Raw genomic sequence first — 22718 nt, 5'->3', positions numbered from 1 at the left:
CTAAAAGGCTTTGAAAGTTTTATGATGATTTCAGGGGATGCAGGAGTAATAGCTGAAGAGTGAGGCTATTAGTTTTAATATTTATATTGAGTGCTCTGAAACATTAATGTGACAGGATGTAGGATCAGTGCAGTGGGATATATTTACTTCACAACTGCTGTTACATGGCAAAAGGGAAAAAAATCTCTCTGTGTATTTGTGTTTATTTTCTAAAATTCTGAGGCCAAGGCTCGGGTGCTTTGAGGATTAGTTTTTTGTTTGTTTGTTTGTTTGTTTCCTTTTTTTGAAATTTAAAGTTCTGACTAACAAATACATTCACGTACCTGGAGCTTGTGTTATCCTGGAAAGCAGGGCAGAGTGCCAAAGTTGTCACACGGATTTGTTAGGTCTCCATTCCAATAGCCCTCTGAGCACCCCACACTGAAGGCCATCTTCCAGTTCAGTGACACTTAGTCCTGCCCTCACTCTTAGTTGTGTCTTAGAAAACCTTCAAGAATGGTCATCACAAAATTGGATGCGGAAAGCTTTCCAGGGAGACATGCTCACAGTGTTTCTGTAGGAGAGGAAAACCAGGCCGTCCTACCTTTGGCTGTTCTGAGTCCTGGCAGGTCTGCAACCTTGTGCACATCCCTTGATGTCTTCAAGATCTAGTTATTGATCTTAAAAAGCAAGAACAACAATTGTGCCGACACACAGCTCTCCCATGCACCACTATCATGCAGTAATTATTCCGTTATCATCACCACAAACCAAATGAGCAAGTATCTTGGGAATGTATTTGTACCCACAGTGGGGTTTTCAAAGCTATAATATACCATTCTCACCATCAAGGTATTAAAAGTCTATTGGGAAATAAGAACATTTGTCCACTTAAATCACTGAAGAGCCAAGATGCTTTGGAAATGCAGCAGATCTCGAGACCTGGGTTCAAAGGCTAGAGAGAGTGCTGTGGTTAGAAGTATCTGTTGCTTCTCCATAGGACCTGGGTGTTTCTCGGCACCCATGCTGGGCAGCTCACAACCACTTGAAACTCTAGCCTCAGGGTATCCAATGCCCTCATCTGGCCCCTGCAAGTACTCACATGCATGTGGCACACACACATACACACACCTAAGTTAGTGTGTCAGATCTGGAGATAACACAGTTGTTGCTGGAACACTCCAAAGCTTGATTTCCTCCTATGTGAGATAGGGCACTTACATCTACCTCACATAGTCACTGTGACGAATAGAGAAGACCTCACTAATAATATCCATGGACAACAACAAACTACTGAAGATGCAGAACCTTCAGGCAGCCTCAGGTTTGAAGAGTCAGATGAACCTGAGGTGGTAATATTTGCCAGCTATGGCAATGAATGCAGGAACCTTGATTTGGTAACGGGGAATTCCTTCCCAACTGCTGGTTTTGCCATAGGTGAGTGGTGATGTTTGGTCTTTGCTGAAAGACCCACAAATGTCGGAGTCTTTTCTCTGAGATCCTTCAAGAACGGGTGCATAGAGACTGACTATCTAGGTGCCATCTAGGACTGGATTGTCTGTTCTGTGTGCATAGAAGGAAAAGGATGTAGCGGTTCTGAAGACTTGAGATGCAGTCATCTCCTGCCCTGTTTATGTTTGCCCTTAGCCTCTGCCTCCCCCAAACCAGAGCCTCCTTGGTGCTGTTCCCCAAGAAATGAAATCCCTGCTGTTTTGGTGAGTTATGTAGGGTGGAGAGTGAGAGGTAAGCAAAAAGTATACTCCTCCTGGCTGGTGCAGGGTTGGCAGAGAGCCTGGGGTTCAAATGCCAGATACTAAACCCCACTCATTCTGATTCTGGCTCTGTCTTGATTCCTCTCTCGTGTGCACCTGTAGACTCCAGTACTTAGTTTGGGTTTTTGACAAGTGAATTCAAGTACCTCTTCCTAGTATTGCTGACTTGACGGCAAGTGCGTGCATTTTAACTCACTCCACCTGCTGAGTCATTTGCCAGGCCCCACCTACCTTTTCCTTTCTAAAAAGAGTCTCCATCCCTTCTCATCTGCTATCTCCTTTTCAGCTTCTCTGTCTCTGTGGCTTTCTGTCATTTGGGATTTGTTTTGTTTTTTTACTTGACTATTTTAATGGACGTTCAAGTGGGATCAGAAAGAAAGACACACATGGTCTGTCTTCTGTGAGCAGATGTAAATTCCAAAGCCTGGCAAGGGGGTGGTGGCAGAAATGGCAGTTGTCCTTACAAATGCTACGCAGACCTGGGAAGAGATACTTAAATGTGGGGTGGGGTGCTCTATATGAGCAAGGAGTGGAGAGGTGAGAGTCACACTGCATTTGTTCTCCTTTCCTCTGAACACAGCTGTGGTGCAAGTGAGAAGTGAGGGAAACTGTCCTCTTCAATCCCTGCCCTTCAGGGTTTCTTAACGGTCTGTAAGTGTCCAACAGGCAGTGAGGAAGTTGGCCTTCCTGCTACACACACACACACACACACACACAGAGAGAGAGAGAGAGAGAGAGAGAGAGAGAGAGAGAGAGAGAGAGAGAGAGAGAGAGATATGCTCATAACCATGAAGAAACAAAGGCCAGAAAGACAGCCTACTCACTCACTTGAGACCAGAGGCTCACAGGGATGTTGGTGAGGAAATCGTGTCACACCAGTTCTTTCCCTGACTTTCTGCCTTACTTCTCAAGCTCTCTGAAGGCTGCCATTCCAGCCTCACCTCTTCCTCACTAGTACCTAGGAGAGTCAATCTGCCTGCATACACTCTAAACACCCAGTGAATGTTGTCCCTCCATCCTAAGTTTGTTCCAATTTCAACTCTTCTTGAAGAGCAGAAACTGGCAAATGGAGCTCAGACTCCCTGTGAAGTCCGACTAATACCCCCAAATCCAAAGCAGGAAATTTGTGACAACACAGGAGTGTCGCATGCACTCACTCTGACTTTGTTCACCTCTATCCACTTCCCTGCATCCCTCCCTGTGCATCTCCATTTAAAGGATTCGCTTTGAACACCACCACCCCCAAATGCTCACACATGCTCACACAGTAGCAAACAGACGTGCTTCTGCTTTTTCTCTGGATATGGTCCTTCCCTATAAAGGTTACATAGTGAATATTTTCTATCCCAAATGTCAAAACAACTATGGACTTCCCTGAGGGGACTATTTTTCCAAAAGTCCGTGAAATCAGGTTGGCAGGCCATGAGAGACATAACTCAGCAACTACAGACAGCCCTTAAAAAAGTCATGGGGAACAGCACACTTGAAGTCCCCCCCCCTTAGCAGATGCAAACAGCCTGATCTGGGGTCCTGGGGTTCATTCTGCTTCTTCGGCATCAGATTCAACAAACAGTTCCCTCATAGCCAAGACCACGGTCCCTCCATCATCTGTTTATTCTCATCAACGAAGATTTTCAGAGCTCTCTCTCTCTCTGTCCCTCCAAAGAAATAATTAGGTTAAAAAATATTCTCTGGGAAAAACTCGAACACCCTAGTAATGTTATTCTCTGGAGACACCAAGCTCTCTCTGTGTGCAAACGTAATCGTAATAGCAGCTTTTCTACAAACGTTTTCTCCTCCATGGAATTCCAAAGTGCTGAACATATCACAGGGCACACAGTACAGCAATTCAGATTGCAGGTGGACTCTGGCCACTTTCCAACAATCCTTGCCTTCGTTCTTGGTAAGATGAATAGAGAAAGATGCTCAGCTGTAGGAAGACAGGGGAATAGGGAGCTCCAGTGTTGCCCTCCACTAGAATTCGAGGCCAACCTAGGTGTATGAAACTGTCTCAAGAAAGAAATGACGGCAATAACAAGAAAAAATAGAGAGGGAGGGAGGGAGGGAGGGCAGCAGAGAAGAAAATGAATTGCATTTTCAAAGCTTTTTCCCTTGCTTTTTGGCCAAAGTCAGGGGGTTGGGTCTTACCATCTCCACTCTCTGGTGTTCTGAGACAAAGAAGAGAAGTCACATTAAAAGATTCTACAGGAAGGGCTCCCACCACCCAGCTGTGCGGGTGGGGCAGATGACATGAGCTGAGTGTGAATGACACCTGAAGAGGCTCCCACCTGCAGCCCCGAAGCTCGGGAGGCTCGGTGCTGCTATGATGAGCACGATGTGAGATGATGGAGAAAGAGAAATGGAACAGCTTGGGAGACAGCTGATGCCAAGGGCCATGTCTGGGTCTGTGGCCCTACAAAAGCAGGGGTCTGGGTCAATGTCCATGGACCATGTCACCATCAAAGGCCATTGGATATCCCCTGGTCCGGGCTGCTGCCTGGGGCCATGTTGATGTCCAAGTTCTGGGAAGAACTGGCCCTCCCCCTCAATGGCTGTGGCACTCTGGAGAGCTGGCACTACACCTTGCATGGGTCCTGCTGGGATGGGTGCAGGTGAGCCAGCCCCAAGGGCATGTGTGGGAGAGCTGGCCTTCACCTAAGCAAAGTGCGAGAGCAGGCCCTGGTGTTACAGACATAGGAGAGTGGCAGGGTGAACAACTCAGTTACCACCCTAGACCCTGTTCCAAGGGCTTTGAGTTAGCCCAGCCCAACATCTGCCCCATCTAAGAACTGCTGGAGCATGTGAAGGGGCTAGCCATGCAGAACCAAAGCTGAAGGATCTCCATGACACAGGAAAACAAAGAGGAGTCCCAGGGAGGATCCAGTATTGATAGTGTATCAGAAGTCAGAGGTCTGGAGCCAGACCAACGACCCACTGCAATGAACACTCCAAGTAAAAAGATGTTTGGGCAAAAAGGTAGACTGGGCAGGCAACACATCATGACACACCTCAGCTTCCACGACAAGAATTTTTCTCTTTAATTTGCATTTTTATTCATTAAAAATTTTTTACATTTACTTTTTCACTTTCTTTGGGGGAAGTTACAAGGGCTGAGGGTGGATAAGGAGGGATAGGGAGATGAGTGGGATTGGGGTACATGATATGAAATTCACAAGGAATCAATACGTTTTTTTAAAAAAAGTATTCTATGGAGATTATCAGTTAGAATATAAGCTGAATGCCTCATATATCTGTGTGAAATGAAGAAATCATGGCATTTGGAGCATCTCAATCTAAGGGGAAGCGCCCAGAGAGAGATGACCTAGATCACACTCGTGGCAACACTATATATACTTTGCTGAAGGGGCTGGACACCCACGCAGGTCTCCTTGGGCCAGTGGGTGACCTCGAACTCTGTCTTTGCACCTGAACTTCCTTCAGAACTTGAGTGTTCTTGGGAACCTCGTGCTCCAGCTGGGACACTGCTCTGTTGTGGAATGATGCTACAAGAGCTTCTGACATCAGTCATGAGAGGAGCTTCACACATATTGGAGCCATCTGCCTGTCTTAACCACAACACCAGAGATATTTTGTTCCTTTCCGGTCCTTCCTCAGAGTTCTGTCTTCACTGACTTGGGAAACATGCCACTCAGAATACTCACCAAAGTGAGCTTCATCAGTAAATAGGGAGTAATGCTTTTTACCAGTAAGAGAGAAGAAGGTACTTCCATTGGTGTAAAACCTCTTGTTGTCTTCTGAACATTGTCTCTTCCACCATGGCCTATACTTTACTTCTAAGTAAACTTGTCTGGAGAAGCCTGGAAGACAGGACTCTCCAGCACATTTCCTCCCCCACAGGCATGTCGCCATGTCCTGGAGGTTGCTCCACCCAGCCCTTCCTTCCCTGGACATAAGCAGCCACTCCCCCTACTTCATCCTGGCCTAAGATTCACTGGATCTGAAGTATGGAACCATCTCTTATGGCTTTCCCTGCCCCTTGCCACATCCTTGTAAATAGCCTCTTTTTGGAGTTTCTTCAAATTACCCAGTCAGGGTGCACCATCTGTCTCCTGTTGTGACACAGACTGGCACAGTTCATAGAATGAAATTTACCAAAGCAAAAGGCCTAGCCTACCCAGAGAATGAAATAAAATAAGGATGCTATTTATTTAGCAGTCATAAAAGTGAACATAGCCTGAGAACAAAATCCTGTTATACCTACCACATGCAAGAAAGCATTAAATGGAAACAAATAAGCCGTTATCAAAAATAAGGGTTTTCTATACTTAGTAAATCCATAGTTTCGAGTGTTGTAAAACTTAATCTTTCTTCTGAGTTCCTAATAAAAGAAATCTCAAATCAGAGCATTGAAGGATATGTTTGCAACTCTAATAGACATCAATGAAATGGGTATAGGAAGAACAGTAAAGTTATACAGAAACCTAAGACAAAATCAGAGAAATAAAATGCTCACCCCCAAGTGAGATGAAGTCACTGGCTGTGAAGAACTTTCCATCAGAACACAGAGAAAATGCCCAGAGGAACAGGGGGAGATCAGCTCAGATTCAAGTGGCATTCCTAACATGCCACATATAATATGAATATTCAAAAGGCAAGGCTTGCTAATATATCAGAATAATTACATGACAAAAAACCCACCTCAGTCATATTAGATTTTAAATGTGTGTATAGGCATTTGTGCACACAAGCACAGGTGCCTGAGGAGACTAGAAAAGGCCATCAAATCCCCTGGGAGTGGAGATATAGGTCCTCTGAGATGCCTGATACAGGTTCTGGGAACCAACTCATGTCCTCTCAAAGAACATCAAGTGCTCTTAACTGCTGAGCTGTCTCTCCAGCCTGGTATCCATAGAAATCCATGAAGGGTTTATATATTCACTTAATGAATTTGTTTATAGCAACAACAACAACTTTGTGGGGTTGCATGAAGAAAACTACAGAGCTTTAGTTTTAGCAAATAAATGGACTGAAGTATCATTAGGAAGGAAGATTCATTACTGTGAAGATAAAAGTTATTCACAAATTGATGTAGAGAATTATATGTACTCATAATCAAATCCTAGTGACACTCTTGCTTAGCCTGGAGTGAAGTGAGATTCAGTTGAAGGATTCTCAGTTACATAAGGTGGCTGAGAGATGGCTCGGCAGTTAAGAGCACTAACTGCCCTTCCAGAGGACTGGAGTTCAATTACCAGCACCCACATGGTGGCACTCTTCTGGCCTCTTCCAACATCCAGGTATGCACATGATGCACAGATAAACATGCAAGCAAAACACCCTTGAATATAAAATAAATAAACAAAAATTTTTTAAAAATCTTAAAGAAAAGGGTTGACCACAAGGTGATTGTATAAAGTTGTAATAATTAGAACTTTTTATTACTTTATAGTAATACATGAAAGAAAATAGTAAACACTTAGAAATAGCAGTTATTATAAACACATGAGATGATGTCACAGGTCAATGGAGAAGAGATATTACTCAATAGTATAAAAACATATGGATAAATTTGTTTTTAAAAATATGTCCAGCTCACCTCATGTCATACCAAAAGCTGCACCAAACACATTTAAATTATATCATAAAAATAGTTTTAAATCATAAATGCACATAAGGTCTTTGAAGCAATACAATTTCCTGGGGACTCTGCCAGACTGTGGTGTGGACCCAGCATGTCCCCTTCTTGTGGACTCTCAGCCCTCTCCCTTCTAGACAATCCCCATTCTTTTGCGTCACTTTCTACCTGCCCCGCCCCTTGTAAGGATAAGTCTTTTTGCTAGCGGCCTGAGCCCCGCTACCATGTAGGCACCCAAAATAACACACAGAGTCTTATATTATTTACAATGCTGTTGGCCAATGACTAGGCTTTCTTATCTGCTAGCTCAGTCTTAATTATCAACCATAATCATAAGCCTTATCTTATGGAGGATGCCAGCGGAATGTGTCCTGTCTTGCCAGGATCACATGGTGGCTCCAAAGTAGAGAGCAGGAGGAAGAGGAAGAGAGCGATTTCCTCTTTGTCCCTGCTTACATTCTGAGTATGTCTGCTATGTCACTTCCTGCCTGGATCACAGACTTCTTTACTACATTTCCCAGAATCCTCCTCGACTCCTACTCCCACCTATCTTGCTTTCTTATTGGCCAACAGTACTTTATTTATCAACCAATGAGACAAACATATACACAGAAGGACCTCCCCCATCAGCCCCTAGTGGCCACACAGGGCTGGGACTCAGGTAGGTGGTTTTCACTGTCTTCCTTTCTCTTGCCCTCTGTTATGATCATCCCATTCTTACCCTCAGCCCTATGACAATCTGCTTACAGGTGCCTCTCCTGCCCCTCAACCCCATTCACTGGAGACTCCAACTCTTAGTACAGAGTCATGGCTCTCCCAACCCTCCATCCTTGTCTCTCTAGATGATTCTTTGTCTTACTGCAACCTACATGTAGTCCTCCTCCCATCATACCTCCAGCTCCCTGGGAACCCCCCACCTCTTGGTATGGAGAAGATCCCCTTAGCTCTATTCTACAGCCCCCTCATCCTTTGCCCCTAGCTGCCCACTTTATTCCTGATACCCACTGTTGTACAGAAACACTTCCTACCAGGTGTTGAAGACAAAGTAGAAGGCATGGATACCTCAGTCAAAGCAAATGTCAAATCTAAAACTACCCATGTACAAAACATCCTGAAAGTCTGGGGCACTATAAAATGGCAAATCTATGAACAATAGGAATAGAGGAAGGAGAAGAAACCCAGGTCAAAGGCACAGAAAATATCTTCAGCAAAATAATAGAAGAAAATTTCCACAACCTATCAAGGTACAAGAAGGATAGAGACCATGACATATACAGGACCAGACAAGAAATTCCCCACAACACATAATAATCAAAACACTAAATGTATATAAGAAAAGAAGAATATTAAAACCTGTGAGGGAGGAACCAAGTAACATATAACTTCTCAATACGACTTCTCAATACAGACTCTAAAACCCAGAAAGCCTGAATGGTTGTTCTACAAACTCTAAGAGACCACAGATGCCACCAGCAGGCAGAAAGATTGTAAGAGCCAGAGGCAATGTGTAAGCAAGGAAACAGTGCTCTCCAGACACACCAGGACTGATACACAAATGGCCTCACAGAGACCATGGTGCCATGCACAGGTCCAAGCCAAATGGGGTCCCAGCACTGAGAGGGGAAGTAGACATGAGTCCCAACCCCTAACCAAGTCTCCAATTGACATCTGCTTGAAATGGGAACATTAGTTCTCATCACTGGATTCTCACAGGGTATATTAACCACACTTTGGGTTAGGCCCATGTCCATCAATAGGTAAGCAACACAAAATGAACTCAATGGTATTTTTATAGACTTTTTGTCTCATATTGCTTTGTTTGGACATTTTTGTCTTACTGGTCTCTTGCTTGTATATTATAGTTTCAACTTTTGTGTTTTTATAGATTTTATGTGAATGAGTATGAGTGTGTATACATGTGTATATGTGTATGTGTGTCTGTGTATATATGTGTATGTCTATGTGTGTATGTGTGTGTATATGTGTGTCTGTGTATATATGTATATGTGTGTTACTTATTTTTTTCTTTGGTTTTTTACTTTTTAATTCTGGTTTGTTTTGTTTGACTTTCTAAAGAGAGAGAGAGAGTGAATGGAGCTGGGTAGCTGGGGATGTGGGGAGGATCTGGGAGGAGTTGGAAGAGTGAAAATGGTTATCAGAATATATTGTATAAGGAAAATGTATTTTTCAATCATATATAAATAAAAATTAAAAATAAGCCATGCAAAATGTCATGAATAGTTCATTAGATTTTTTTTAAAGTTAAATTCTGGGTGACAGAAGACTGTAGAGAAAATGTAGATTGCTGTAACACAGAGTCAACTCTATGGCACTGTGTTAGCTCTTGCTACTCTATCCGAATGCCCTTGACTTATAAACATCAGAGCCTTCTCTCTTTTATGGAGGCTGAGACATGTAGTATCAAGGTGCTGACAAGCTTTGTGTGTGCTGAGGGTCCATGACCTCTTTGATAGACAACTGTCTCTCGATCAGCTTCTCATGAGAAAGGAAGGATCACTGCAAGGGTGGGAATCTAATCTCATTCCTGAGGGCAGCCCTAACGACCGAATGGCCTTCTGTGAGGCCCACTCCTCATACTGTCACACTAGAGGTTAAAATCTCAGTACATGACCTGTAAATATGCGGGAACACATCATCTGTAGCAGACAGCTTCAAAGAAAACTTCTCTGCTGCCGCTGAAGTCCAAGTCTGACATTCAGGTCTACCTAGGCTCTCCAGATTCCTTGCTTGCTACTTCCTGGGGCATCCCTGGTGCCCATATGGTTAAAGCTGACCCTAGAGAGTTAGTGTGTGGAGGGAGGAACATGAATGAGGCAGCCCATACCCGCCAGTAAGACAATGACAATCACCACTTTTGTTCACAGCAAATCATCATAAAGTCAGCCACATGGCTCTGTATAATTTTAGGGGACACTGGCATATCATCCCTTTTTAGGTGACTACAGGCCTAGAGATAATTGACTATTAAAAGGGGGACAACAAATTTAAATGGGAAACATCAGCACAACACCGTAAACAAAACTGGAAGGCTGAAAACATTAAATACAGGCAAAGGCCACAGTCCTCTAAAGCATCCGTCTGCACACAAGCAGGAAAATACAATGCGCCTGGGAAAACTGAGCAGAGGGCATACAAAACACTCTTAAGTGTAAACAATGCTGTCTATGTTTCCTGTCCTATCAACAAGAAAAATAAGCAGCATTGCTTACAATAAAGACAAATTTAAGTTGAAACAATTAAATAACATCCTTTATCAATGTGTTTATAAAACCTTTCTTTGGGGTCATTCCAATGCCTGCAGTGTTTTGAGACCACTCTAATGGAGAAAATCAGGGTTCCACCTTATGAATTGCGCAGGATTGGCTTACACAGTAGCCTTGACCATGCCCTCCTCACAGAAGGAACATAAGGAACCTACTGGAGGAAACAACACAAGCTGTATTTGAAGAGGTCTGCACAAGTACATTCACTGTAGCAAAAAAAAAAGCAAGCAGAGACAAACTAAATGCCTGATAATAAGAGAACTGGTGGATAAATTATGTGTAGGGAATAACACTGTTGCAATTTCCCTATTCTTGTATCTCTTCATAGACTTTGGGAGGCACTTGAGGAATACAAACAAGAAAAACACATTAGATAATTCCTTTGTTCTTGTATATATTTCATTCTCTAGAAAAAAAAATGCCTGTTCTATTTCAGAGAGCATCCCATCCGCTGGGCTGTACTCCACACAGACGGGGGCAGCTGGAAACATGTTCTGTCTTCCCTGTACCAGGATTTTCACGGAAAGGAGGCCTCTGTCCCTGCTGCTCTGGGCTAAGTGGTGTGACTACTTCTGAGCGAAGGCCTACACTCTCTCAGATTCTCCCACTGGGTTTATGAAGCAAGCCCACAAGCTCCACACAGGTAGCTACTGAAATGTCTTAGGAGTCACCTTGCCAACTCAATTATTTTGTGAGGTGCCCAGGCAGATGGGGTGGTCTCAGGTTCCTGTCTCTTCCTCCAAATGACTTCCCCAAGTTAATCCACACTTGCCTGCATTGACTGAGGAGCTATAATTGCTGAGGGCACTCTGCTCCTTACACAGCAAGTTGGACCTGTTTTCTATTGGTTTGAAGTCACTCATGCTCCAAACTTTCTGTGGTAGCCTGTCTGTGAGCTAAATAATTCCCATTCGTCTGAGAATCATGCTAATTTTTCAGTAAAATATTAATAATACAGAGGCTAATAGAAAAGCATGGATTGGCATTTTTATTTAAACATTTTGGCAGGCTCAAACAAAAAAAGTCTAAGAAAAGCTACACAAAAACACTGAAAAAAAAGTTTTTAATCTTTTCAAGATGTGCACAATGGTTCGTACCTGAAATTCCAGCACTGGGGAGGCTGAGGCAGGAGGATCACCATGAGTGATCAGCCTGAGCTATAGAGTAGGACACTGTCTCAAAACAAAACAATACAAATCATTTCAAGCTACAGCTGAGCTGGTACAGAAGTGAGTGCTGTCTCTCGGGCAGTTTCAACAGGAGGGTACCCAGGCCGGCTTTCAGCTTTAGGAAGTAGAACAGGGTGATGGGGAATGTCCTTCTGCATATATGTGCCACACCCACTCTAGTGGAGTCTGTGTGACATGAGGCAAATATTGCTAAAGACATATCCAGGCCTGAGGTGTGTGCTTGAGTAGCTAGGTTTCCTGGAGGTCACTGGCAGGACCCAAAAGGACAAGATGGTCTCTGTGTCTTGCTGTCTGTGGTGGGTTGTTTTCTGCTTTTTTCTTTTATCTTATGACTGGTCTGACTTTGTGAGCATCAGCAGATGATCAGGTGTTGGTCGCTTTGAAGAAAGATTGAGTACCCCTAGATATTTTGGTTCCAGGAATTGAAAGCACCTCACCACCAATTTTTGTATAAAATGCTATCATTGAAGTTCTATTTGTGCCTGTGGTCCGAGCGGAGCAGTTCCTTGCTAAGGTGGCTCAGGATATGAATATTTCTACTAGAACCCCCCATTAGTTAGAACTCTATTTGAAATGTTTTAGACAGAAAATAAAAGCTTCATATCAATTATGAATGCATTCCAGCAAACAGAATTGTCTTAACAGATGTCTAGGGAAAGTAAAAGAAAGGAGCAAGAAGGATAACTTAGAAAACTTAGGGGGGCTTGGAATTCCTATAAAGGTTGAATTAGGCAGAATTTATTACAAGATTAATGGGAAGTGGTGGCAGCCCCTAAAGAACAAAGGTCCATATTTTTATAAGACAACAGCTGCCCCTTTGCCATACACAGGAGCTTATGATAGAGACTTTAATTGTTGGGTTGTCATTGGGGGTGAAAAGAGATTGTATATACCATTGAGCTGGTGGGAGAGACTAAATACAGCAAGACCACCTTGATGTGTCATGTCTTTAGCTGACAAAAGAATGGCAAATGTATAGATACTTACAATCAATCAAAAAAATTGTATGGCGACATATAGGGGATAAAAAGGATTTTATTGATTGCTTTATGAAATTTGTAAATTGGCCTAAAGAATCTTAAAATTCAGCAACATCATATTTTCAGAATCACAGCCAGCTCAGCAACTTAACCACTGTCTGGGGCCAAGATGATTCTGACTAAAACTGCTTCCTGTTTTGTACTTTCGGTTTAACACTTACTTAGAGCTAATAATATCTATGATACACATTTTTTTTAATCAAGCCAAAAAAGAAGTTCCTGTATTGCTTGTATAAGTTACAGTGATGAAGTAAAGATTTTTGCAGTAGCATCAAACCTCTCTTGTGTTTGTGTCTGTCTGTCACTCCGAATCCGTCCCAGCCTGAGTACCAAGACCCTGATTCTCCCGCAGTGTGGTTTTCTCCCCTGAGTGGTCTGTGGCATATATGTTTCTCTTATTGGTTGATGAATAAAACACTGTTTGGCCAGTAGCCAGTAGAGGCAGGAAGATAGGTGGGGCTAGGTGACAAGAAGAATTCTGGGAAACAGACAGACAGAGACCAGAAGAGGCACCATGAAGGGACCCGGAGGATAGGATGTGCCAGGTGTTCTCTGGTTAGATAAGGCCATGTAGAAATACATAGATTTATAGAAATGGGTTAATAATTAAGACAGAACTAGCCAATAAGAAGCTGTAGTCATTGGCCAACAATTTAATAATTAATATAAGTCTTTGTGTGCTTATTGGGGGCTTAAGGGCAGCAGGACCTGGTGGGACAACAAAAAGCCAGCAACAACAAGAAATACATGTACAGTTGACTTCAGACTTCTCCTTCCCAGAGAAAACTCCCTGATACCACACAAACTTATTTCCTGCCTGCCCATAAGAATATAGTGGATTGAAGCTTTGATCTCAGCCTGGAGTCAGTGGAACTTGGAACAGCCACCAGCCCTCCCATGAGTTTGGCACTAGACTTTCATGGCTGGTATAATCCAAAACACCCAGTCATGAATTTGGTTTAAAAATCTTTTCAAACATCATCCAGAATGATATTGAAATGATCCAGGAAACACAAACTTTCTGTCTTTTATGCACTTCCCATTCTGTGTTTCCAGAACATGGCCAATAGTGACTAACTGAGATGCAAAAGGAAAAAAAAACAAACAAACATCACAAAGATACAGACAGCAAAAACATGGATGAGGAGGGACTGCAGCCATGACAGCAAGCACCACACACTGCTAACGTACGTCAGGCACAACTGTGTGTGTGACTACACAGTCACCTATGATATAGCCAGCATACATAATACATATACATCTCTATGTTTTGCACACAAAACACACCCAAATGTATTGAATTCTTGCAGGTAGAGAGGGTTGTTAGTCCTGCTTTTAAGTGAGAAAGCATGGAAACATCTATAACCATGGATATGTGTGGCATGCCTGGATTTCCACACAGGCAGTCCAGCTCCAGTCTGTGCCCTTAGGCATTAGCTCCAATACCTCTTGTACTCAGATGGCACACAAAGTGATCAACAGAGAGCTCTGGGGGGCTGATGGAGGCTGGTCCCACACTGCTTGCACAGGGAAGGGGTAGTTTCTGCAAGTCTCCAGCTTGCAACCCTTCCACAGGCCTGGAGAAGAGTTGTCTTCTAGCACCTGAGGCTCAAGATGCTCTGGGGAAAATGAGTTGGGTCTAGGAAGGGCCTCAGAAGCCCCTGAAAATCCCATCTCTCCCCAATTCTTTCTCTACCCACTTTTTCTCCCATCTCCTCCATTTCTAAAAACCCTCTGTTTTGGTGACCAGGGTGAGAATTTACAATCAGATCCACAACAACAAGTAGATGATTACTCCTCAGTAATTCTTTGTGGCACCCAGAACCCCGATTTTACTATGATGTTCAGCTGTTGAAACAGACAGTCTCAGGAGAAGTATAACTGGAAACAGAGGTACACCCAGTCCACCAAGCTAAGACTAACCTTCAAGCAGTATGTTCCATTGACAAGCCACCTCAGCTTGTCAGGAGAAATCTGTCTCTCGTGGCAAACTCAATCATGGTAGAGCTTAACACTAATGTCACAGTGGAAACATTCGGTTTCAACCCCATATCACCTTCCTGACTCTCCACTAACAACAATGCTGGTCCCCAAATAACATTCACCTGATATGACTACCAACTCCTTCCTTCCTTTTGTGGTCATGATTGGTTTCCATAGCAATGCTGACGTCAGTCTCATTACATTGGCCTCACATTCTTTTTAGGGGAAACTTTTTCAAAGTTTGTAAGAGGCCCCCAAAACAGCAATGGCCAAAAAGGGGAGGGAGTTCAGATTCAGTAGCTACAAAGAGAAGTGAGATGCATTGCAACCAAATCAGCTTATTCTTGGGGGATCAGAGAGAATGAGGCAATCGTGATTCTTATTCTGCAACAGCATATTGTGTTCAGCTGTGATGGTGCGGAACTGGGAAGGTGGATCCAGGGGTATTTTCACTTCATGCATTTGGCATTGCTATTAGTTATCACAGTTTAGATGCCTGTGGCTGTGTGCTCCTCCTGTTCCCTCACAGAGAAAATGTTAACTGTGGGAAGAGCACATTTGATGTTACAAATGATCTGGCTCGCTGCTCTCGTTTCCCATTTAGTATGCAATTATTTGTTTAGCTTCCCTTAGCAAGTGAACTTTCAAGGGTGTTTCAAGGACTATAAACGACATAAAAGGGAAAACAGAGCCCACAGAGAGGGCATCTTACCTCTTCTTCCTTGTTTTTTGTATTCAGAAACAATACTGAAGCATGCATATGTATGAAATCAACAAAATTGAGTTAGCTAAGAAATTGGAAATTTCGCTCCACTAGAACATTTGCTTTTGCTCTAGAGGCCTATGTTGCAGGTTGGACAGGCTGATAGAAGGTTGCCACCATGACTGGAGCAGGTGTTCTGTGGACTTGTACTGTTAGCAGTCTTTTCAGCCTCTCCTAAGGATTTCACAAAACCCCCACCCGACCCTTGTCCTCAATACCAAGAATCATATTAACATCGAGCAATATGTGAGCTAGCTAACAAGCTACATTAGAAATGCTGCAGACCAGAAAGAGGATCCTGGAGGTTTGGGCAAAGCAGAATAAATTTTAGAAGCATCAAAGAAGGAAGATGCACAACAGAGAAATCAATCAATACCCAAAGATAAGGATCGATCCATAAGGATAGACTTTAGACAGGTCAATAAGCATAACTGTGTTCTTTAAGTAAGAAATAACCCTTGTCCTTACTGGTCACTACTGGGTTCACCAGGAGCACACAACAGAAAAAAAAAAAAACCTCAACCCTGGGCAGAGTGACTGACAAGCCTTCTCTGAGCATTGTCTGCAATGTTCTTCCAGAGCCCTCAAGAGTTGCTCCCATTAGGAGGGGAAAAAAACCTGATCAATTTTGCAGAGACCAAAATAGTAGGAAACAGCAGCTAACAAGCTTCTGGGCATCCCTGGGAAGCTGTTTGCTGCCCGTCTTAAACTGCACAAGTAGGTGCAAATGGGGGCACCTGCCCCAGCCTTGGCCTCCCTGCCCATCCCAGCTGGAGCACTCCCCTGCTGGGCATGCCCAGTCCCATTCTGCCTAAGGCCATCTTGCCATCTGCATCCTCCATTCCTGGTGCTGCCCACAATTTATTTTAGCCTCATTGTCAGATGATGCTGCACCCAGAGGTCAAGTCCACCTATCGGTGAAGGAGATGCTGCTGGAAGTGCCCTCTTTACAGGAGACTCACAAAGACAGCTCCGAGTGAGGCATGTTTCACCCCTGGCTTTCCACTTGGAAACGGTGCAGCCTCCCTCAGCTCCAAGCTTTGGTTTCGTCCTCAACATCAGGTAGCTAGTATTCATTGCTCAAGACTTATGTGGGAGGAATGAGTAATTCACACAGGGATTGCTCAAAATGACATGTGAAGTAATAAAGTGACCGTTCTTGTCAGCCATTTGCTCACCGATTGCACAAATATGCAATTTTGAATCTTTCTGTTGTATATATTATTAGGTGAAAATGTAGGGAACTAATAAAAATAAGACAAGACTCTGGCCCCTTAGAACCTTCTACTCCAGCTGAAGAAAGAGATGAGAACAAATAACTACTCCACAAAGGGATAACTCAATGTGTCCAGAAAGTCATAAAATTAGCATTTGAAAACTGAGAGGGGGAGAGGGAGAACACGAAGACATCCACAAGGGTGCAACAGCAAGACTCTGACCAACTGGAGCAGAGGATAGTGAGTAGCATTCTTAAACTGCTGAGAGAGTTTAAAAACCAGTATTTATACCTGTCACACAAATGGACTTTGGGAGCCCATTCCACATGGAGGGTTGCTCTCTCAGTCTGGACACATCGGGGAGGGCCTAGGCCCTGCCTGTGATGATATGACAGACTTTAAAGATTCCCCCATAGAGGCCTCACCGTCCCTGGGGAGCAGAGGGGGAAGGGGAGAAGGCTGGGGGATTGGTAGGAGCTGGGGGAGGAGGGGAGGGAGAGGGATCTGGGATTGACATGTGAAGCAAGCTTGTGACTAAATTTTTAAAAAATTAAAAAATAAAAATAAAATAAGTAACACTAAATCTTCAAAGGATGATGAAGGGATCTGGGAAAGCCTTGGGCCAATAGATTTGATGCTATATGGACAATAGATCTGATGTTATATGGACAATAGATCTGAGGTTATATGGACAATAGATCTGATGTTATATGGACAATAAATACATGTCTGAAAGATACAACTAGCTGAGGATAAAACCAGAATAGGCTACATAAATGTGACTGCATCTATAACATAACTTAGAGCTGTAAAACAAGACATCTCTAGGTGGCTTTCCTTAGGTACTTCTGCAAATATTTAAAAAATAATAATCTCTCAGAAAAAAATGGAAAATGAAGGAATACTTCTTAGCTTATTTTATGCTTATTATAGCCATGATCTTAAAAAATGACTGCTATTACCAGAAAAGAAAACTAATGACCATAATTCTAAGAAAATATTAGTAAATGGAACCCAGCAATCTTCGAAAATACCACATAATAAAGAGGTTTAGCATGAACTTTGGTTTAACATTCAAAAAAACCATCTATAATGCAATTCACCCCATTAAGAGACTAAAGAAAAGCCAAGTGGTCATCAGGAGGTACAAAGAAATAATTTGATGTAATTCGACCTCATTCATGATCAAAACTCAGGAAAAGAGTAAGAGAAAGGGTTCTTCAGCTTAATAGAGGGGCATCTGTGAAAAACACACAGCAATTTAAAGGGGGAAAAAATGAACATGTTCTCTCTGAGATCAAGACTGTCTGTTCCCACAAAAGCCATTCCACATTGCACAAGTAGAAGCTGAAAGCAAACAAGGGTGTCAAAGCCAAATGGCAGATTAAGAGATAAGATGGCATCTCTATAAAGGTAACAGCATACACCTAGAGTCTGAGGAAGCCATACACAAAACAAACAAACAAACAAAAACAGCACAAAGCTACAAGAATAAGTTTTAGCAATTATGGATTTACAAGGACAACATTAAAATACTTATTGAATCTCTATATGGTAGTTAAAAGCTGATTTTAAAAAGACACTACAAGAATAGCATGCAAACAGTGCATCTATCTAAGTGATGGGCACACTAAAAACTACTAAATACTGTGAGAAGTTCAAGTTATGTGAGAAGATGCATATGTTCAAGAACTAGGTTTTAATATTAGTAAGATATTACCAGCTGAGTTTTGTGTTCCCAAAACTAGTGTGAGAAGGTTTTAATCCCCAGTACCTTTGAATAGCCTGCATCTAGAAATAGGAACTTTCAGGGATAAATGGGTTAAAACAAAGTCTGAAGGGTAGAATATAATCTAACATGACCAGTGTCTTTATAAGAACACCCTTGAAGGCATGAAATGAGTCCACAGACTCAGGAGAAACTTGGGGGGAGGCACAACCAGACAGGAGCCATTGGCAACCCAAGGAGAGAGAGAGGCCTCAGAAGCCCTGGGGAGACAAAGCTGCTGACTCCCCAACCTTGAACTTGCAGCTCCAAAGATGTGGGGCGAATTCCACTTAGTGGTGCTTTGGTATAGGAACACTGTTAGCTAATACAGATTTCAATGATCCCCAAAGCTGGTCCATCTATAAACACAGTGTGATTGTAAGAAAACAGTCAAGCAAGGGTGTGGTGGAAACTTACCCTAAAATGCTTATGGCAAGATAAAAAACTAATCATTCACTCGAATAAACAACCTACTGGATTTGCAGAGTTATAGACATCATCTAGTCACTGAGGTACAGGGCAGACAAATAGATAAAATTAACAAAATAGACAATTCACAACTAAACACACACACACACACACACTATATATATATATATATGTATATATATATGCATATATCAGTTGATTATATGAAGATACTCATGAATTCACGAGGAAATCATTTTTTAAAAATTTTAATTTTTTGGTTTTGAGGCAGGGTTTCTCTGTGTGACAGCCCTAGCTGTCCTGGAACTTGCTTTGTAGAACAGGCTGACCTTAAACTCTTAGAGATTCACCTGCCTCTGCCTCCCGAGTGCTGGGAAATATCATTTAATAAGTGATTCAAGAGCACATAGATAACCACATATTTTTAAAAATTCAACTCCTACCTTATACCATGCACAAAAATCTGTATAAGAAGTATTATAGACACAGCCATAGGAGCTAAAGCTTCAAGGCTTCTGGAAGAAAACATAAGAAAAACATTTTCTTGAATATAGGTAACAATTTCTTGGGTGAGACATTAATAAGAATTCACCAGAAAAATGTGTGTGGTTGTATATATAGATTGTCATGTGAGTGTGCATATCCAATACCTTCCCCTTCCTGTATGGCTCTGAGATAGTATTTGGTGAGACTATGGTGACTGCCTGCCTCTAGAAGAGCCCCACCAAGAGTCATTGCCAACCCCTGTCCAATCCAACTCAGCTTAAGGGTCTGTCTGGCTGCATTTCCTAGGGTCATTCTCCTCTTCCTTCCTCATATTGCCTTCCCTACCTTACCAAGTTGAGTCAGTTGCAACTCCTGCTTTTCTACCCAGTCCCTCTATTTTTGGCATCTCATTGGTCCCTCTCTGCTCATGGATATTGTCTCTCTTAGAAGGGCCCCTGCTCCATGCTGTATGGTCAGTTACTGCTGACTTCTATTCTGGAAACAAACCCCAGGACCGGGAAGAGACCCAAGCCACCTGGTTTTGACCAATGCAGAAGTTGAGAAATTACTGGGATTTAAAGGTAAACCATCCAGTAAAAACCATGTGCTGCACATCAGCTTGGGCCCCAAAGATCCAAGCCCCACACTACATTACAATTGCATTACTGCCTGATTCATCCGCTCTGGGTAAAACACCTTGTTTTAATTTGCCTTGATTCCACCCTGTACATACACAAAAGAGACCCTGTGTTAGGACTGAGTCAAGCAGAACCCTGACTCACAAAACCTGGACTCTTTTGTGTAGAAATGGAGGCGAGAACCTTAAACTACTGCCCCTTTCGTTAGCACTTCTCTGAAATGCATATGAAAGAGACTGAGCTTCACCGACCCAGGCAGTTCAGGAGACAATTTGTCCAGTTGCATCCCTCGCATCATGACCCACATCCATGTGTTGTTCCTGCATTTGGAATTCAAACAGCTTGTGCCTGTTTCTGTCAGACATGGTCTCATGGTGTCTCCATTGAAACCTGTGAGGCTGACGTCATTGTGCAATTCATACCCAGCAAAAGTTGAACTTTGAACACTAACAGGAGATCTGAGCAGATAAAGACATCTGACTGGAGTTTGTTCTTGGTAGTTCCAGGTTCCCTCCTTTCCTGAATAATAATGTAACCAAAACAGAGCTTTCTCTTTTCTGCTGTTATAATGTTGAATTCAAGTGTCAGTCTGACCTCATGTTTATTGGGCAAGAACTCAATTAATCTGTGTCCACGCTCATTTAATTGTTTTAAATATGCATTTGACCTGCATCTGGTTCCTGACCTCTGGTTCCACTTTTGCATGGAAATCTCCATCTCAGAAGAGAAGCATCATGGGAGCCAGCAGACAACCACTGACCCATGATTCTGGATGGGACTTTTCCCCCTATCAGAGCTAGATATGTAGATCTCAATGATATGTTTGGAAAAACTTGCTTTCTCAAAGACAAGTTAAAATTTTTATAGATCCTAGTAGGCTCCTGGATGTTATTTTAATTCGTGAAGGAAGCCTTGTGGTGTGATATAAAGAACACAGACTTAAAGGATGGAGAAATGGCTCTGCAGTTAGGAGCACTTACAGTTACAGAGGACCCAAGTCTGCTCCTCGAACCCAAATGACTCCCAACCGCCTGACACTCCTGGTCCAGGGAATATGATGTCTTCTTCTCACCTCCATAGGAACCCAACACATGTGACAAACCGACACACAGACACACACATACACACATAAATAAAATAAAAATAAAAACAAAGGAGACAAAAGAATCCAACTTCAATGCAATGCACATTCTAGGCTTTGTTTGTTTGGTTTTGGTTTTTGAGACAGGGTTTCTCTGTGTAGCCCTGGCTGTCCTGGAACTTGGTTTGTAGACCAGACTGGCTTCGATCTCAGAGATCCACCTACCTCTGCCTCCCAAGTGTTGGGATCAAAGGTGTGTCACCACTGCCACTGCCTGGCTTTAAGTGAATATTTGTTCAGTTAGCAACCATCCTGCATTCTTCTTATAAGGAGCGAACTCATGTACAGTCTTGGTTTCCTAGTCTGTAATGTCAACTAGGGTTCTTGGGATCCTGACAGAGCTGGTTAAATTCCATCTCCCCTATACTGCTTTTTTCAAAACGTTCTTCAGGCAACATAGAGGCAAGAAAGAGGACTGCTGCTCTGAGGCTCTAATGGCCTGGGGGTTGCTTTGTGGTAGAGCTCGAGAGCTATGAAGAAAGAAACAGAAAACAGCCTCAAGGGCTAGTCAGTGTCTTTGAGTGTGTAGCTTCTCCACCCCTCTTCCTCAACCTGCCTTTCTTATCCCCTAACAGTATAAAGTACCCAATCAAGTTATATATGTGTTGAGAAAGAAGCCAAAGACCTATGCTAGCCTTAACCATAAACCACTCAGGATGCTGGTCATTGGCTAGAAGTCTAGATGCTGCACAATAAACTTCTCTCTGGAAGCAGAGCTTCAAAGTCTTGCTCTCTCTCCAAGCATCCCATAACAACTGAAGTGGATGGCTTCCAAGACCAGCCATTTGCTCTAAGGATTTTCTCAAATATCTCAAGAAACTGGAGCATCAACAAATCCAGCCAATATTTTGAAAGATTATCTGGCCTTGAACTTTCATTTTTACCTGCTTTTTACAACTGCATACAATTTTTAAAAGAAAGCACACCTTGATGACCATAGGTTTAGAACTACCCATTGGAGCCTGACAGGCCCATTGATGGTGACACATTGGGAAACAATGAGCTTCCCCCAAATACATGAGTAGCCAATAGTTCAGTAGGGAGAAGGAGACACCATGAGGCACTCTCCAAGGTCCTACAGTATGCCCTGGTAAAACTCAGAACAAAAGACAAGAATTCCCAGAAAGCAACTTAGAGGGAGGAGGATGAGTTGACAAGAGAAGGGGAGATGAAAAGGGGTGGGAGTGAGGACAATCAGAATGTGTTATGTACATGGATAAAATTGTCAAAAGAACTTAATAAGTTGTTTTTAATGCAGAATAAATAGACAATATCTTGTTTTGACATTTTCTGACCAAATAAGAGCAATATGTCTTATAGAATTGATGGGGGGGGGCTCACCTTTAGGGTCTAATTTGTTTTCCAGAAACACACTTTGTCTCTTCTGAGTGCTGTAAAGGTACTTTTTAGATAAAGATCTGCAGACCATTTA

The sequence above is a fragment of the Cricetulus griseus genome, chromosome 7 (assembly GCF_003668045.3).
Source record: "Cricetulus griseus strain 17A/GY chromosome 7, alternate assembly CriGri-PICRH-1.0, whole genome shotgun sequence".
Classification (NCBI taxonomy): Eukaryota; Metazoa; Chordata; class Mammalia; order Rodentia; family Cricetidae; genus Cricetulus; species Cricetulus griseus.
Note: the sequence above shows the minus strand (reverse complement) of the source record.